The sequence below is a fragment of the Ascaphus truei genome, chromosome 7 (genome assembly GCF_040206685.1).
Source record: "Ascaphus truei isolate aAscTru1 chromosome 7, aAscTru1.hap1, whole genome shotgun sequence".
In the NCBI taxonomy this organism is placed as follows: Eukaryota; Metazoa; Chordata; class Amphibia; order Anura; family Ascaphidae; genus Ascaphus; species Ascaphus truei.
This window is the reverse complement of record NC_134489.1, coordinates 26,537,051-26,552,703: the sequence shown is the minus strand read 5'-3', so window position 1 is coordinate 26,552,703 and position 15,653 is coordinate 26,537,051. Positions and strand designations below refer to the sequence as shown.

The window sequence follows — 15,653 nt, the reverse complement described above, 5'->3', positions numbered from 1 at the left end:
CAATTTTACATTCTATTCCCTCAGATAACAAATCCTCCTACTTCTTTTTATCCTCTTGTTCATACTGTTTCCACTTAAACATTCCCATTTTCCTCTCTATATTTCAACACACTTCTTCAAAATACATTCTAATCAGACCTTCACATTTCTTCCTCCCCATTTACAATCCCCCCCCAACTCCAAAACTTCTTCCATCTCTTCCCCTGAGAAAACTCTCCCCTTTGCCTAACCTAATTACCATTTATACACTCGTATAATACTTTCTTAACATCTTTTTTCTACTACTAATCTGCTTTATAAAAAAAATGACAATATACATCCTCTATTGCATTTCTCAATTGCTTTTCACTACAAATATAAACCCATAACTCTGCCTGTCCTAATGCCTGCTGAAACACCTTTTCAATTCTTCCCCTTTTTTCCTCAAAAGGCACCCTTTCCCAATCTCCCTTACTCTCCTCATCCTCTTGGCTTCCACTGTATTCTACACTCTCTTCCTCCTCCACCAACACACTCTCTTCCTCCTTCACAGACACACTCTCCTCCTCCTCCACCGACACACTCTCTTCCTCCTCCTCCTCCACCGACACACTCTCTTCCTCTCCCACCTCATTCTCCTTCCCCCTTTCCTGCCCACCCTCCTCCCCATTCTCTTGTATACCATCCTCAGTCTCACTCTCTACCTCCTGCACACTGATAACTTCAACTTTTACATTTAAGTGCTTGTCCCCCAACTCTCCTTTCCCAGGAACACTCTCTGACAAAACCGGCGCTACACATGACTTTCCTAACCCCTCCTCCTTCACGCTTCCCTCTTCATTTCCCTTTCCATCCTCACTAACATACCCTCTATCCTGTCCATTACCCTCACACTCACTCTTACTTACACCTAACAGTTCTTCCACCTCTTCACTATTTTGCTGACTCTGTTCTTTCCTAGAAACTCTTTCTTGTCGTTTCAAACTTCCCTCCTCCTCCTCCTCCACACTGTCCTTCTCTCTTTCTCCCATATCTGTCTGTTCACACAAATCAAAACACATTTCAGAGTCACTCAATTGTTCATATGAACTCCCAAAAGTCTTTAGTATCTTCAACTCGGCTCTCTCAGGGCATTTCTTCGCCAAATGTCCGTATTCTCCACATAAATCACATCTTTTCTGGTCTGTACATTTAGCTGCAACATGTCCCTTCTTGCTACAATTGCGGCATATCAAACCATAAGGCTGTCCGGGGTAACACAGAACACCCCTATCTCTGCCAATGCAAAAGTTCGCCGGGGGGTGCATGACTCCCCCTACACACTTTGGGTCTGGCCTAAACCGGACCCAGAAACGTCTCTTCCCATTGAACATTCCAAAACAGTTCTTCAATTCACCACCATCTCTGACCATTAGACAGTATCGACTCAAAAAGCACCCAATGTCCTCCTTCTTCGCATATACATTGTACATCTGCACAATTACTGGTCTCTCCTCTTGCAAAAATCTGGGCAAAACTTCAATTCCCAGCATCCTCAGGTCACTTGCAACTGCCTTGCATCTCTCGAAAGCCGTCCAGCAGAACTCCTCCTCCGCAAAAGTCAGGTCAAAGACTCCCTGCTTTGGGAACTCCTGCAGACAATAAATTTCTCCATCATCCACACCAAGTAGCTTTCTCACGACCTCCTTCACGATATATCGTATGTCCACTCTGGCTCGCTTGGTCTCTTCCACCTGCAAACGAATGCAGTTCTTGGCATTTGCACCATCCGCCATCTTTATCCTCGTCTCCACAGGATCCGGTGCGTCGCCCCAATAGCTGCAGGAGGGTTAAGTCTTTTCAGGACGATCCCTCCAGGCCAAGGCGACGGCCCTTCACCATCTCTCTCTCTTCTCGTCCTCGTCCGCCAATCACGTCATTGGATCCGGAGCGGCACCCTTATAGCAGCAAGGGGGTTAAGTCTGTTAGGACGATCCCCCAAGGCCAAGGCGCCGGCCCTTCACCATCTCTCTCTCTCCTTGTCCGCTCCTGATCACCTCCCGCTGCCTGAGATGGCGCACCCCCCTAATAGCAGCATGAGTCTTAAGTCCCTTCCGGAACGATGACTCAAGGCCAAGGGGGTACAGTCTCAGCAACCTCTCAGCCCAGACACTTGATCTGAGCCAAAAGGCCGAGAAGCGATAACCAGAAATGGGCCCCCGCCTGAGCGCCGCCCGACGGCCGGGGGCGCTACGCTTTAGGGAGAAGGGCAGAGGGAGCCGCTGGCTGCCCGCTCGCCTCCTCCCCCAGCAGGCATGCCTCCAGTCCCTCCGCTCCTTCCGACACAGCTCCGGGGAGTCTATGCAGCAGCGGCGGCGACGACGACGACGGATGCAAAAGCCAAAGACTTTCTATGGAGTAAAGAAAAGCAGCCGCACACACTGCTGGGGGGCCCGCATGGCCAGCAAACAGCCAAAAAGGCACATGCTTCCAGTTCTTTTTCCGGCACCAGGCTTCGTCTGCTTATTTGCATAGGAACCGCCCACTTTTTCTCTGCTAGCCGACTCGTCTGGGCTGCCATGAAACTCAGGCAGCAAGCAAGCAGCCAGTGGCTGGGCTTTTCAGTTCAGGTCATTTCAGCCAGCCAGCCAGCCAGCCAGCCATTGTGACAAGAAGCCAGCAAGTCAAGGCATTTGCTGCTTGCTGCTGCAGTGTTTGCTATGCAGGCTATTTGGATACAGCTTCAACAGGAGTTTCTTAGGCATCTGCTCGTTCGGACTGAATTAGGCTAGGCAGCAGGCGGCACTCCTGCTCCATGCGAGGAGGAGCTGAAAAGAAAAGAAAGTAAGAAGCCACGCAAAAGAGCAAACAAGACACAGCAAAAAGAAGGAGGCTTTATTTTGTCGTCATTTCATCTTCTTCTTTCTTTGCAAAAGAAAGAGCCAAAAATGCATGTTTGTTTTTTTTCTGTCAGACAGTCATTTGTTTCTATTTTTTGATACAAGCCAAATATCCCCAAAGGGAAGTGCACCGGTCCTGGAGGTACTGCAATACCAGGTCAATGCGTGGAGTGGACAGAGCAAGCTCTTCTTCCATCTCCCTGTTCTAAAAATCCATTTAATATATGGTCCCCAGATAGGGGACGTATCAGATATTAAACTGATAAGAACAGATACTACACTTGATCTTAGCCAAAAGGCCGAGAAGCGATAACCAGAAATGGGCCCCCGCCTGAGCGCCGCCCGACGGCCGGGGGCGCTACGCTTTAGGGAGAAGGGCAGAGGGAGCCGCTGGCTGCCCGCTCGCCTCCTCCCCCAGCAGGCATGCCTCCAGTCCCTCCGCTCCTTCCGACACAGCTCCGGGGAGTCTATGCAGCAGCGGCGGCGACGACGACGACGGATGCAAAAGCCAAAGACTTTCTATGGAGTAAAGAAAAGCAGCCGCACACACTGCTGGGGGGCCCGCATGGCCAGCAAACAGCCAAAAAGGCACATGCTTCCAGTTCTTTTTCCGGCACCAGGCTTCGTCTGCTTATTTGCATAGGAACCGCCCACTTTTTCTCTGCTAGCCGACTCGTCTGGGCTGCCATGAAACTCAGGCAGCAAGCAAGCAGCCAGTGGCTGGGCTTTTCAGTTCAGGTCATTTCAGCCAGCCAGCCAGCCAGCCAGCCATTGTGACAAGAAGCCAGCAAGTCAAGGCATTTGCTGCTTGCTGCTGCAGTGTTTGCTATGCAGGCTATTTGGATACAGCTTCAACAGGAGTTTCTTAGGCATCTGCTCGTTCGGACTGAATTAGGCTAGGCAGCAGGCGGCACTCCTGCTCCATGCGAGGAGGAGCTGAAAAGAAAAGAAAGTAAGAAGCCACGCAAAAGAGCAAACAAGACACAGCAAAAAGAAGGAGGCTTTATTTTGTCGTCATTTCATCTTCTTCTTTCTTTGCAAAAGAAAGAGCCAAAAATGCATGTTTGTTTTTTTTCTGTCAGACAGTCATTTGTTTCTATTTTTTGATACAAGCCAAATATCCCCAAAGGGAAGTGCACCGGTCCTGGAGGTACTGCAATACCAGGTCAATGCGTGGAGTGGACAGAGCAAGCTCTTCTTCCATCTCCCTGTTCTAAAAATCCATTTAATATATGGTCCCCAGATAGGGGACGTATCAGATATTAAACTGATAAGAACAGATTTTTTTTTTTTTTTTTTGTAGCCCGGGTGGTGAAAAAGTGATTCCACCTCAAAAACCGTGCTCGTGGTCCAGTGAGACCAGGTGCGCTCCACATGTGACAGTCTTCTCCGAAGAGTAGGCTAGTCCGGTTCCATGGCGTCTTCCTCCGAAGAGTCCGACGTCCTTCTCGTTCCCTCCTAGTGCAGCTGCGCCGCAGGAGGGTCCAAGTCTTTAGGGTTTTCAGCGTACGCCTACTAACCCACCGTAGTCTTTTCCCGAAGGAGGGGTGACCACCGACCAGCACTTAGTCTTCTCGCTCTCCGAAGAAAGAAGGGTGACTATAACCCAACACCAACAAACAAAAAGAGTTCATAGTGCAAGTGCTCCTGTGCGCTGTGTGATGCAGTGCAGGAAGTGCTCTGACAGACGACACAAAAAAGTGTGCACGAGTGCACGCCCAGCCCTTTGCAAGGCCAGGCGGGTGAAAAAAATATTGGCTTGTCCCCTCAGCGGAAGGCAATAAGGGGGGCCAAAGTGCGGGAAAAATAGGGGACGGTGCAATAAAATCAGTGCAGATCAAGTGCTCGTAAGTGGTGGCCGGACGCCCAAAACGACCAACCACAGTGCAGCAAGTGATACTCCACCAGGTTTTCCACGCCTGGTGGTGCAAGATTAAAAAGCCCGGGCTACTTTGCATCCGCCCTCTCAGCCCATGACCAGACCAAGTGATGCAACTAGGGCCATCCTTCACAGGACAGACCCTACACTTGATCTTAGCCAAAAGGCCGAGAAGCGATAACCAGAAATGGGCCCCCGCCTGAGCGCCGCCCGACGGCCGGGGGCGCTACGCTTTAGGGAGAAGGGCAGAGGGAGCCGCTGGCTGCCCGCTCGCCTCCTCCCCCAGCAGGCATGCCTCCAGTCCCTCCGCTCCTTCCGACACAGCTCCGGGGAGTCTATGCAGCAGCGGCGGCGACGACGACGACGGATGCAAAAGCCAAAGACTTTCTATGGAGTAAAGAAAAGCAGCCGCACACACTGCTGGGGGGCCCGCATGGCCAGCAAACAGCCAAAAAGGCACATGCTTCCAGTTCTTTTTCCGGCACCAGGCTTCGTCTGCTTATTTGCATAGGAACCGCCCACTTTTTCTCTGCTAGCCGACTCGTCTGGGCTGCCATGAAACTCAGGCAGCAAGCAAGCAGCCAGTGGCTGGGCTTTTCAGTTCAGGTCATTTCAGCCAGCCAGCCAGCCAGCCAGCCATTGTGACAAGAAGCCAGCAAGTCAAGGCATTTGCTGCTTGCTGCTGCAGTGTTTGCTATGCAGGCTATTTGGATACAGCTTCAACAGGAGTTTCTTAGGCATCTGCTCGTTCGGACTGAATTAGGCTAGGCAGCAGGCGGCACTCCTGCTCCATGCGAGGAGGAGCTGAAAAGAAAAGAAAGTAAGAAGCCACGCAAAAGAGCAAACAAGACACAGCAAAAAGAAGGAGGCTTTATTTTGTCGTCATTTCATCTTCTTCTTTCTTTGCAAAAGAAAGAGCCAAAAATGCATGTTTGTTTTTTTTCTGTCAGACAGTCATTTGTTTCTATTTTTTGATACAAGCCAAATATCCCCAAAGGGAAGTGCACCGGTCCTGGAGGTACTGCAATACCAGGTCAATGCGTGGAGTGGACAGAGCAAGCTCTTCTTCCATCTCCCTGTTCTAAAAATCCATTTAATATATGGTCCCCAGATAGGGGACGTATCAGATATTAAACTGATAAGAACAGATACTACACTTGATCTTAGCCAAAAGGCCGAGAAGCGATAACCAGAAATGGGCCCCCGCCTGAGCGCCGCCCGACGGCCGGGGGCGCTACGCTTTAGGGAGAAGGGCAGAGGGAGCCGCTGGCTGCCCGCTCGCCTCCTCCCCCAGCAGGCATGCCTCCAGTCCCTCCGCTCCTTCCGACACAGCTCCGGGGAGTCTATGCAGCAGCGGCGGCGACGACGACGACGGATGCAAAAGCCAAAGACTTTCTATGGAGTAAAGAAAAGCAGCCGCACACACTGCTGGGGGGCCCGCATGGCCAGCAAACAGCCAAAAAGGCACATGCTTCCAGTTCTTTTTCCGGCACCAGGCTTCGTCTGCTTATTTGCATAGGAACCGCCCACTTTTTCTCTGCTAGCCGACTCGTCTGGGCTGCCATGAAACTCAGGCAGCAAGCAAGCAGCCAGTGGCTGGGCTTTTCAGTTCAGGTCATTTCAGCCAGCCAGCCAGCCAGCCAGCCATTGTGACAAGAAGCCAGCAAGTCAAGGCATTTGCTGCTTGCTGCTGCAGTGTTTGCTATGCAGGCTATTTGGATACAGCTTCAACAGGAGTTTCTTAGGCATCTGCTCGTTCGGACTGAATTAGGCTAGGCAGCAGGCGGCACTCCTGCTCCATGCGAGGAGGAGCTGAAAAGAAAAGAAAGTAAGAAGCCACGCAAAAGAGCAAACAAGACACAGCAAAAAGAAGGAGGCTTTATTTTGTCGTCATTTCATCTTCTTCTTTCTTTGCAAAAGAAAGAGCCAAAAATGCATGTTTGTTTTTTTTCTGTCAGACAGTCATTTGTTTCTATTTTTTGATACAAGCCAAATATCCCCAAAGGGAAGTGCACCGGTCCTGGAGGTACTGCAATACCAGGTCAATGCGTGGAGTGGACAGAGCAAGCTCTTCTTCCATCTCCCTGTTCTAAAAATCCATTTAATATATGGTCCCCAGATAGGGGACGTATCAGATATTAAACTGATAAGAACAGATACTACACTTGATCTTAGCCAAAAGGCCGAGAAGCGATAACCAGAAATGGGCCCCCGCCTGAGCGCCGCCCGACGGCCGGGGGCGCTACGCTTTAGGGAGAAGGGCAGAGGGAGCCGCTGGCTGCCCGCTCGCCTCCTCCCCCAGCAGGCATGCCTCCAGTCCCTCCGCTCCTTCCGACACAGCTCCGGGGAGTCTATGCAGCAGCGGCGGCGACGACGACGACGGATGCAAAAGCCAAAGACTTTCTATGGAGTAAAGAAAAGCAGCCGCACACACTGCTGGGGGGCCCGCATGGCCAGCAAACAGCCAAAAAGGCACATGCTTCCAGTTCTTTTTCCGGCACCAGGCTTCGTCTGCTTATTTGCATAGGAACCGCCCACTTTTTCTCTGCTAGCCGACTCGTCTGGGCTGCCATGAAACTCAGGCAGCAAGCAAGCAGCCAGTGGCTGGGCTTTTCAGTTCAGGTCATTTCAGCCAGCCAGCCAGCCAGCCAGCCATTGTGACAAGAAGCCAGCAAGTCAAGGCATTTGCTGCTTGCTGCTGCAGTGTTTGCTATGCAGGCTATTTGGATACAGCTTCAACAGGAGTTTCTTAGGCATCTGCTCGTTCGGACTGAATTAGGCTAGGCAGCAGGCGGCACTCCTGCTCCATGCGAGGAGGAGCTGAAAAGAAAAGAAAGTAAGAAGCCACGCAAAAGAGCAAACAAGACACAGCAAAAAGAAGGAGGCTTTATTTTGTCGTCATTTCATCTTCTTCTTTCTTTGCAAAAGAAAGAGCCAAAAATGCATGTTTGTTTTTTTTCTGTCAGACAGTCATTTGTTTCTATTTTTTGATACAAGCCAAATATCCCCAAAGGGAAGTGCACCGGTCCTGGAGGTACTGCAATACCAGGTCAATGCGTGGAGTGGACAGAGCAAGCTCTTCTTCCATCTCCCTGTTCTAAAAATCCATTTAATATATGGTCCCCAGATAGGGGACGTATCAGATATTAAACTGATAAGAACAGATACTACACTTGATCTTAGCCAAAAGGCCGAGAAGCGATAACCAGAAATGGGCCCCCGCCTGAGCGCCGCCCGACGGCCGGGGGCGCTACGCTTTAGGGAGAAGGGCAGAGGGAGCCGCTGGCTGCCCGCTCGCCTCCTCCCCCAGCAGGCATGCCTCCAGTCCCTCCGCTCCTTCCGACACAGCTCCGGGGAGTCTATGCAGCAGCGGCGGCGACGACGACGACGGATGCAAAAGCCAAAGACTTTCTATGGAGTAAAGAAAAGCAGCCGCACACACTGCTGGGGGGCCCGCATGGCCAGCAAACAGCCAAAAAGGCACATGCTTCCAGTTCTTTTTCCGGCACCAGGCTTCGTCTGCTTATTTGCATAGGAACCGCCCACTTTTTCTCTGCTAGCCGACTCGTCTGGGCTGCCATGAAACTCAGGCAGCAAGCAAGCAGCCAGTGGCTGGGCTTTTCAGTTCAGGTCATTTCAGCCAGCCAGCCAGCCAGCCAGCCATTGTGACAAGAAGCCAGCAAGTCAAGGCATTTGCTGCTTGCTGCTGCAGTGTTTGCTATGCAGGCTATTTGGATACAGCTTCAACAGGAGTTTCTTAGGCATCTGCTCGTTCGGACTGAATTAGGCTAGGCAGCAGGCGGCACTCCTGCTCCATGCGAGGAGGAGCTGAAAAGAAAAGAAAGTAAGAAGCCACGCAAAAGAGCAAACAAGACACAGCAAAAAGAAGGAGGCTTTATTTTGTCGTCATTTCATCTTCTTCTTTCTTTGCAAAAGAAAGAGCCAAAAATGCATGTTTGTTTTTTTTCTGTCAGACAGTCATTTGTTTCTATTTTTTGATACAAGCCAAATATCCCCAAAGGGAAGTGCACCGGTCCTGGAGGTACTGCAATACCAGGTCAATGCGTGGAGTGGACAGAGCAAGCTCTTCTTCCATCTCCCTGTTCTAAAAATCCATTTAATATATGGTCCCCAGATAGGGGACGTATCAGATATTAAACTGATAAGAACAGATACTACACTTGATCTTAGCCAAAAGGCCGAGAAGCGATAACCAGAAATGGGCCCCCGCCTGAGCGCCGCCCGACGGCCGGGGGCGCTACGCTTTAGGGAGAAGGGCAGAGGGAGCCGCTGGCTGCCCGCTCGCCTCCTCCCCCAGCAGGCATGCCTCCAGTCCCTCCGCTCCTTCCGACACAGCTCCGGGGAGTCTATGCAGCAGCGGCGGCGACGACGACGACGGATGCAAAAGCCAAAGACTTTCTATGGAGTAAAGAAAAGCAGCCGCACACACTGCTGGGGGGCCCGCATGGCCAGCAAACAGCCAAAAAGGCACATGCTTCCAGTTCTTTTTCCGGCACCAGGCTTCGTCTGCTTATTTGCATAGGAACCGCCCACTTTTTCTCTGCTAGCCGACTCGTCTGGGCTGCCATGAAACTCAGGCAGCAAGCAAGCAGCCAGTGGCTGGGCTTTTCAGTTCAGGTCATTTCAGCCAGCCAGCCAGCCAGCCAGCCATTGTGACAAGAAGCCAGCAAGTCAAGGCATTTGCTGCTTGCTGCTGCAGTGTTTGCTATGCAGGCTATTTGGATACAGCTTCAACAGGAGTTTCTTAGGCATCTGCTCGTTCGGACTGAATTAGGCTAGGCAGCAGGCGGCACTCCTGCTCCATGCGAGGAGGAGCTGAAAAGAAAAGAAAGTAAGAAGCCACGCAAAAGAGCAAACAAGACACAGCAAAAAGAAGGAGGCTTTATTTTGTCGTCATTTCATCTTCTTCTTTCTTTGCAAAAGAAAGAGCCAAAAATGCATGTTTGTTTTTTTTCTGTCAGACAGTCATTTGTTTCTATTTTTTGATACAAGCCAAATATCCCCAAAGGGAAGTGCACCGGTCCTGGAGGTACTGCAATACCAGGTCAATGCGTGGAGTGGACAGAGCAAGCTCTTCTTCCATCTCCCTGTTCTAAAAATCCATTTAATATATGGTCCCCAGATAGGGGACGTATCAGATATTAAACTGATAAGAACAGATACTACACTTGATCTTAGCCAAAAGGCCGAGAAGCGATAACCAGAAATGGGCCCCCGCCTGAGCGCCGCCCGACGGCCGGGGGCGCTACGCTTTAGGGAGAAGGGCAGAGGGAGCCGCTGGCTGCCCGCTCGCCTCCTCCCCCAGCAGGCATGCCTCCAGTCCCTCCGCTCCTTCCGACACAGCTCCGGGGAGTCTATGCAGCAGCGGCGGCGACGACGACGACGGATGCAAAAGCCAAAGACTTTCTATGGAGTAAAGAAAAGCAGCCGCACACACTGCTGGGGGGCCCGCATGGCCAGCAAACAGCCAAAAAGGCACATGCTTCCAGTTCTTTTTCCGGCACCAGGCTTCGTCTGCTTATTTGCATAGGAACCGCCCACTTTTTCTCTGCTAGCCGACTCGTCTGGGCTGCCATGAAACTCAGGCAGCAAGCAAGCAGCCAGTGGCTGGGCTTTTCAGTTCAGGTCATTTCAGCCAGCCAGCCAGCCAGCCAGCCATTGTGACAAGAAGCCAGCAAGTCAAGGCATTTGCTGCTTGCTGCTGCAGTGTTTGCTATGCAGGCTATTTGGATACAGCTTCAACAGGAGTTTCTTAGGCATCTGCTCGTTCGGACTGAATTAGGCTAGGCAGCAGGCGGCACTCCTGCTCCATGCGAGGAGGAGCTGAAAAGAAAAGAAAGTAAGAAGCCACGCAAAAGAGCAAACAAGACACAGCAAAAAGAAGGAGGCTTTATTTTGTCGTCATTTCATCTTCTTCTTTCTTTGCAAAAGAAAGAGCCAAAAATGCATGTTTGTTTTTTTTCTGTCAGACAGTCATTTGTTTCTATTTTTTGATACAAGCCAAATATCCCCAAAGGGAAGTGCACCGGTCCTGGAGGTACTGCAATACCAGGTCAATGCGTGGAGTGGACAGAGCAAGCTCTTCTTCCATCTCCCTGTTCTAAAAATCCATTTAATATATGGTCCCCAGATAGGGGACGTATCAGATATTAAACTGATAAGAACAGATTTTTTGTTTTAAATGTTTATTTACTTTCACATTTTTACAAGACAAACAAATTTTGTACATACACAAATCAACATTTTCAATTTAATTTTTCCACCAATCAGACATCCATTGCATAATTTCACTTACATCTTCCTTAGTTCAGCCTGCCTTTTACTTTTCTCATTGCTTGCTATTTGTCTCTCTAACATCTTCCTATATCCTTCAATTTCTGTCTCAAACTCCTTTGGCGACATCTTTTCCTTCCGAGAAAGCATCTTCTCTAGTTCCCCTATTCTTTGGTCTATCCCCCCTTGAGGGTTTGCCTTCTGTATCCTCACATACCACACCTTTGCCTCTCCTATTTTCTCCTCAACCTCCTTTATTTTCTTGTCTAAAAATTCCGTTTTTCTCCCCATATCCCAGCTTGCTTTAAACACAGAGTCCCTTTCTTCCTTTTTACTTGGGCGTCCCTTATCCTTTTCTTGCACCCCACTTCCTTCACTTTCTGATCTCTCTGCCACTGAGGCTGCTCCTCCTTCACTTTCACTCCTACTTGTCCCTCCCACTTTCCGTTTTGGCACACTTGTTGTCTCCCCCGCTTCTTTCTCTTTGTTTAGGTGTCCCTTAATCTCTTTTTGCTCTCCACTTCTTTCACTTTCGGATGAGGAGATCTCTCCCCAATCACTGCCGCTACTCCCAGCCATTGTCGGTGTTAATCCCTGAGTTTGTGTTTCCACAACACCCGGGTATCCCTTAAACTCACTCTCCCCTTTCTCCCTTTCATCTTGCATAATACTTTCCGGGGTCTCCTCCACCACTGTCACCTCTGTCAGGCTTACAAGGGACACCTTACGGGGCCTTCCCAGAACTTTTACTTCCACTTCCTTACTACTACCCTCCTCACTAATATCCTCCAGTTCTCCAAAAAGCTCCCTTTCCTCCTCTCTTTCCTTGAGGACTGTTGTTACCCCTGGAGAGCTCCCCAGGTCACAAGTTTCCTCCCCCTCACAGGTACCCATATCTTGCTCAAATTCCATCCACTCTTCCCCCTCTTTCCCTTTGTATACTCTTTTCCCATCTCTTATTTCCAACCAGTGTACATTTTCTTTTTTACTTTGCTCATACTTCTCTTTAGACATGTTTTTTCTTTGACACATCAATTTATCTAGTCTCTCTATAATTTGAGCATCATTACTCCCAACGTGTTGTTTTCTAAACACCCACACCCAAAAATTCACATCTCCAACTGCATTCTGAAACACTTCCATTTTCTCTGTTAAAACCTCCTGCCTTCTCACTTCACCAGCTTCCCCTTCGGGCGTTTTCTCTATTTTCTCTCTTGGTCCCTCCCCCCTTATCTCTACTTGTCTACCCTCCGTTACCTCTACCTCTTGCTTACGTTTTTGGGGTTTTTTCTCCCCCACAGTTACATCCATTCTCTCTCCCTGCTCTTCCTGGGTCAAGACCCCCACACTCTGCACCTCCTGTACCTCCATTTGATCCCCCCAGGTCGGCTGCACCGCCCCCAAAAGATCTGTTACTGACCCCTGGGTGAGGCCTCCCAGCCCATCTCCCCCCCCCACATCAAAACTTCGGGCTATCGCTTCTACAAAAAGCTCTTCCTCCCTCTTTTGGGTCTCCGTTGGCTGTCCTGCCCAAGTACTGTCCATTCCTTCCTTTTGGAAAGTGTCCTTCATATCCGTTCCCCCTCTCGCCGCCCGTGCATAGCTTTTTTGCGGGCACTGGCGGAAAAGATGGCCTCCTTCCCCACATAAGTCACATTTCTTAGGAACACTGCAGTGGGATGCTATATGTCCCTCCTCTCCGCAATTACGGCACACTGCCCCTATTTTCTCACAGTCGGCCTTTGTGTGACCATATTTGAAGCAGTTCCTACAATAGGTCGGTTGTCCAGGGTAATTGAGGAAACCCCTGTTTCCACCGATGCTGAAACTAGCCGGGGGGTGCATTACGCCTCCAACACACGATGCATCCGGCCTGAAGCGCACCCAGAACCTCCTTTTGGCATTGAACATGTTATACGGGTTCTTCATTTCAATGCCTCCTCTTACCACCGTACAGTATCTCTTCAAAAAGAGGATGATATCTTCCTTAAATATGTACGGGTTGTACATGTGAACAACCACCGATCTCTCATCCATCATGTAGCTTGGTGCAATGCTGATCCCCCGCATATTGGGCTCTCTTGCAGCCTCCTTGCATCTCTGTAAGACGTTCAGGCAGTCACTTTCTTCGCAAAGGGTCAAGTCGAATATTCCTTGCCTCGGGAAATCTTGCAAACAGAAGATCCTTGCCGCATCCAGACCCACGATCTCTCTCAGCACCTTCTCCACGAAGAAGGTAAGCCCCACTCGATCTCTCTCCGTCTCCACGACTTGGAACCGCAGCGTGTTCCTTAGGCTCGCTCCCGCAGCCATCGTTGACGTCCTCGCCTTCCCGAAGAGCTTAGGTGCGGCACCCCGAAAGCAGCATGTGACTTAAGCCCTGGGGCGATGTCACAAGGCAAAGGTGCCGGCCCTTCCCTCTCTCTGATGGCCTTCTGGTTTCAGACACTTGGTCTTAGCCAAAAGGCCGAGAAGCGATAACCAGAAATGGGCCCCCGCCTGAGCGCCGCCCGACGGCCGGGGGCGCTACGCTTTAGGGAGAAGGGCAGAGGGAGCCGCTGGCTGCCCGCTCGCCTCCTCCCCCAGCAGGCATGCCTCCAGTCCCTCCGCTCCTTCCGACACAGCTCCGGGGAGTCTATGCAGCAGCGGCGGCGACGACGACGACGGATGCAAAAGCCAAAGACTTTCTATGGAGTAAAGAAAAGCAGCCGCACACACTGCTGGGGGGCCCGCATGGCCAGCAAACAGCCAAAAAGGCACATGCTTCCAGTTCTTTTTCCGGCACCAGGCTTCGTCTGCTTATTTGCATAGGAACCGCCCACTTTTTCTCTGCTAGCCGACTCGTCTGGGCTGCCATGAAACTCAGGCAGCAAGCAAGCAGCCAGTGGCTGGGCTTTTCAGTTCAGGTCATTTCAGCCAGCCAGCCAGCCAGCCAGCCATTGTGACAAGAAGCCAGCAAGTCAAGGCATTTGCTGCTTGCTGCTGCAGTGTTTGCTATGCAGGCTATTTGGATACAGCTTCAACAGGAGTTTCTTAGGCATCTGCTCGTTCGGACTGAATTAGGCTAGGCAGCAGGCGGCACTCCTGCTCCATGCGAGGAGGAGCTGAAAAGAAAAGAAAGTAAGAAGCCACGCAAAAGAGCAAACAAGACACAGCAAAAAGAAGGAGGCTTTATTTTGTCGTCATTTCATCTTCTTCTTTCTTTGCAAAAGAAAGAGCCAAAAATGCATGTTTGTTTTTTTTCTGTCAGACAGTCATTTGTTTCTATTTTTTGATACAAGCCAAATATCCCCAAAGGGAAGTGCACCGGTCCTGGAGGTACTGCAATACCAGGTCAATGCGTGGAGTGGACAGAGCAAGCTCTTCTTCCATCTCCCTGTTCTAAAAATCCATTTAATATATGGTCCCCAGATAGGGGACGTATCAGATATTAAACTGATAAGAACAGATTTTTTTTTTTTTTTTTTTTTTTTTATTATGAAAAATACTTTATTTATTCTTGACACGTAATTTCCACAACTTGTCACTTTTCGAAAAATAAAAAAACCCCCAACATTACAAAAACCCCAAAACATTTCAATACAAATTTTGCATATAAAACTTCCAAGTTTACAAACATGACTTGGTACATAAAACTATTTTTCTTCTTTAAAACATTATCATTTTACAGGGTATATCTTCTTCATAGCGCGTTGAGAAAGGCACATTTATTTTACGGCAAGACTATCCAGTTTGTTTTTGTACCGCTACAATATTTCTCATACCTTTCCTTTTATGTTCCTCATACGCGAGCGGCTGAGTTTCCCAAAGTATAATCAAGGTATTTATATACATTATCACACTTGTCTCATCCTTTTGATATGCAAAAATTACGCCCCAACTTTCCATATCCCTGTCTCCCACCTTTTCTCTAAGCTCTTTTAGTTTCTCCTCTAATGTTAAACTCACTTTAAAAGGAAACTTGTCTATGTCTGAGCTACCTTCCTCCTTACTTCCCTCTTTCTCCTTTACCTCCTTGTTTATGGTTTCTTTTATCAACACTCTTTCCATCTGTTCTATCTCTTTTCCCACTCCATGTGCTACATGCTCTAGCTTTTTCTTCCTTTTTTCTGAATTATCTTCCAACAAATCTTTCCTTGCGTTCTGTAATTTAGCTCGCGCTTTTCTATATTTATCTCCCCATCTTTTGATCATTTTTGCTTCTCTGTTTTCCTCCCTCCTCTTTTCGTCTTCCTGGCTATCCTCCTCGCTATCCTCCTCTTCGTCAGTATCATCCTGCTCTTCCCCCTTGCTCTCACTTTCTCCTTCCTGTGCTAGTACCAAAAACTTTGACTTCCCTCCCATAGACTGTGCTCTCTCACCTGATTGTCCCTTTTCTACATCTTGCTGCATCCTACGCTTTAGCGCATTCCTTTTCTCTGTTGTATCCATGTTTTCTACCTCCCCTTGCACTGGGTGTTTACCTCCCCCTACTACTACCCAATCTGTTTGCGCAGTTTGTTTGGATTCCAGTTCAAAGTCTTTATGTTGAGGTGTTCCCCTTTCTTCTAACCCTTCTGAGTCCTCCACAGCCTTAACGTCCTTCTCTTTCCTTTTGTTGGGGTTCTCCGCCAAGCTGTTTA

The 15,653-nt window shown here is 49.5% G+C and overlaps 8 non-coding genes and 2 pseudogenes across 8 annotated transcripts; all 10 read right to left on the bottom strand.

Moving 5' to 3' along the window:
* Positions 1-2,978: 2,978 nt before the first annotated feature.
* LOC142500692 (U2 spliceosomal RNA) lies at positions 2,979-3,169 on the bottom strand. The gene has a single exon (XR_012803223.1). It is a non-coding gene; the product is annotated as a U2 spliceosomal RNA (small nuclear RNA).
* Positions 3,170-3,986: 817 nt separating this feature from the next.
* On the bottom strand, positions 3,987-4,182 carry LOC142500748 (U2 spliceosomal RNA). The gene has a single exon (XR_012803271.1). It is a non-coding gene; the product is annotated as a U2 spliceosomal RNA (small nuclear RNA).
* A 579-nt stretch (positions 4,183-4,761) lies between these two features.
* LOC142500346 (U2 spliceosomal RNA) lies at positions 4,762-4,916 on the bottom strand (annotated as a pseudogene).
* An 817-nt stretch (positions 4,917-5,733) lies between these two features.
* LOC142500691 (U2 spliceosomal RNA) lies at positions 5,734-5,924 on the bottom strand. The gene has a single exon (XR_012803222.1). It is a non-coding gene; the product is annotated as a U2 spliceosomal RNA (small nuclear RNA).
* An 817-nt stretch (positions 5,925-6,741) lies between these two features.
* Positions 6,742-6,932, bottom strand: LOC142500690 (U2 spliceosomal RNA). Its single transcript, XR_012803221.1, has one exon. It is a non-coding gene; the product is annotated as a U2 spliceosomal RNA (small nuclear RNA).
* An 817-nt stretch (positions 6,933-7,749) lies between these two features.
* Positions 7,750-7,940, bottom strand: LOC142500689 (U2 spliceosomal RNA). The gene has a single exon (XR_012803220.1). It is a non-coding gene; the product is annotated as a U2 spliceosomal RNA (small nuclear RNA).
* An 817-nt stretch (positions 7,941-8,757) lies between these two features.
* On the bottom strand, positions 8,758-8,948 carry LOC142500688 (U2 spliceosomal RNA). The gene has a single exon (XR_012803219.1). It is a non-coding gene; the product is annotated as a U2 spliceosomal RNA (small nuclear RNA).
* Positions 8,949-9,765: 817 nt separating this feature from the next.
* Positions 9,766-9,956, bottom strand: LOC142500687 (U2 spliceosomal RNA). The gene has a single exon (XR_012803218.1). It is a non-coding gene; the product is annotated as a U2 spliceosomal RNA (small nuclear RNA).
* Positions 9,957-10,773: 817 nt separating this feature from the next.
* LOC142500143 (U2 spliceosomal RNA) lies at positions 10,774-10,947 on the bottom strand (annotated as a pseudogene).
* A 3,380-nt stretch (positions 10,948-14,327) lies between these two features.
* Positions 14,328-14,520, bottom strand: LOC142500210 (U2 spliceosomal RNA). The gene has a single exon (XR_012802850.1). It is a non-coding gene; the product is annotated as a U2 spliceosomal RNA (small nuclear RNA).
* Between the last annotated feature and the right edge of the window lie 1,133 nt (positions 14,521-15,653).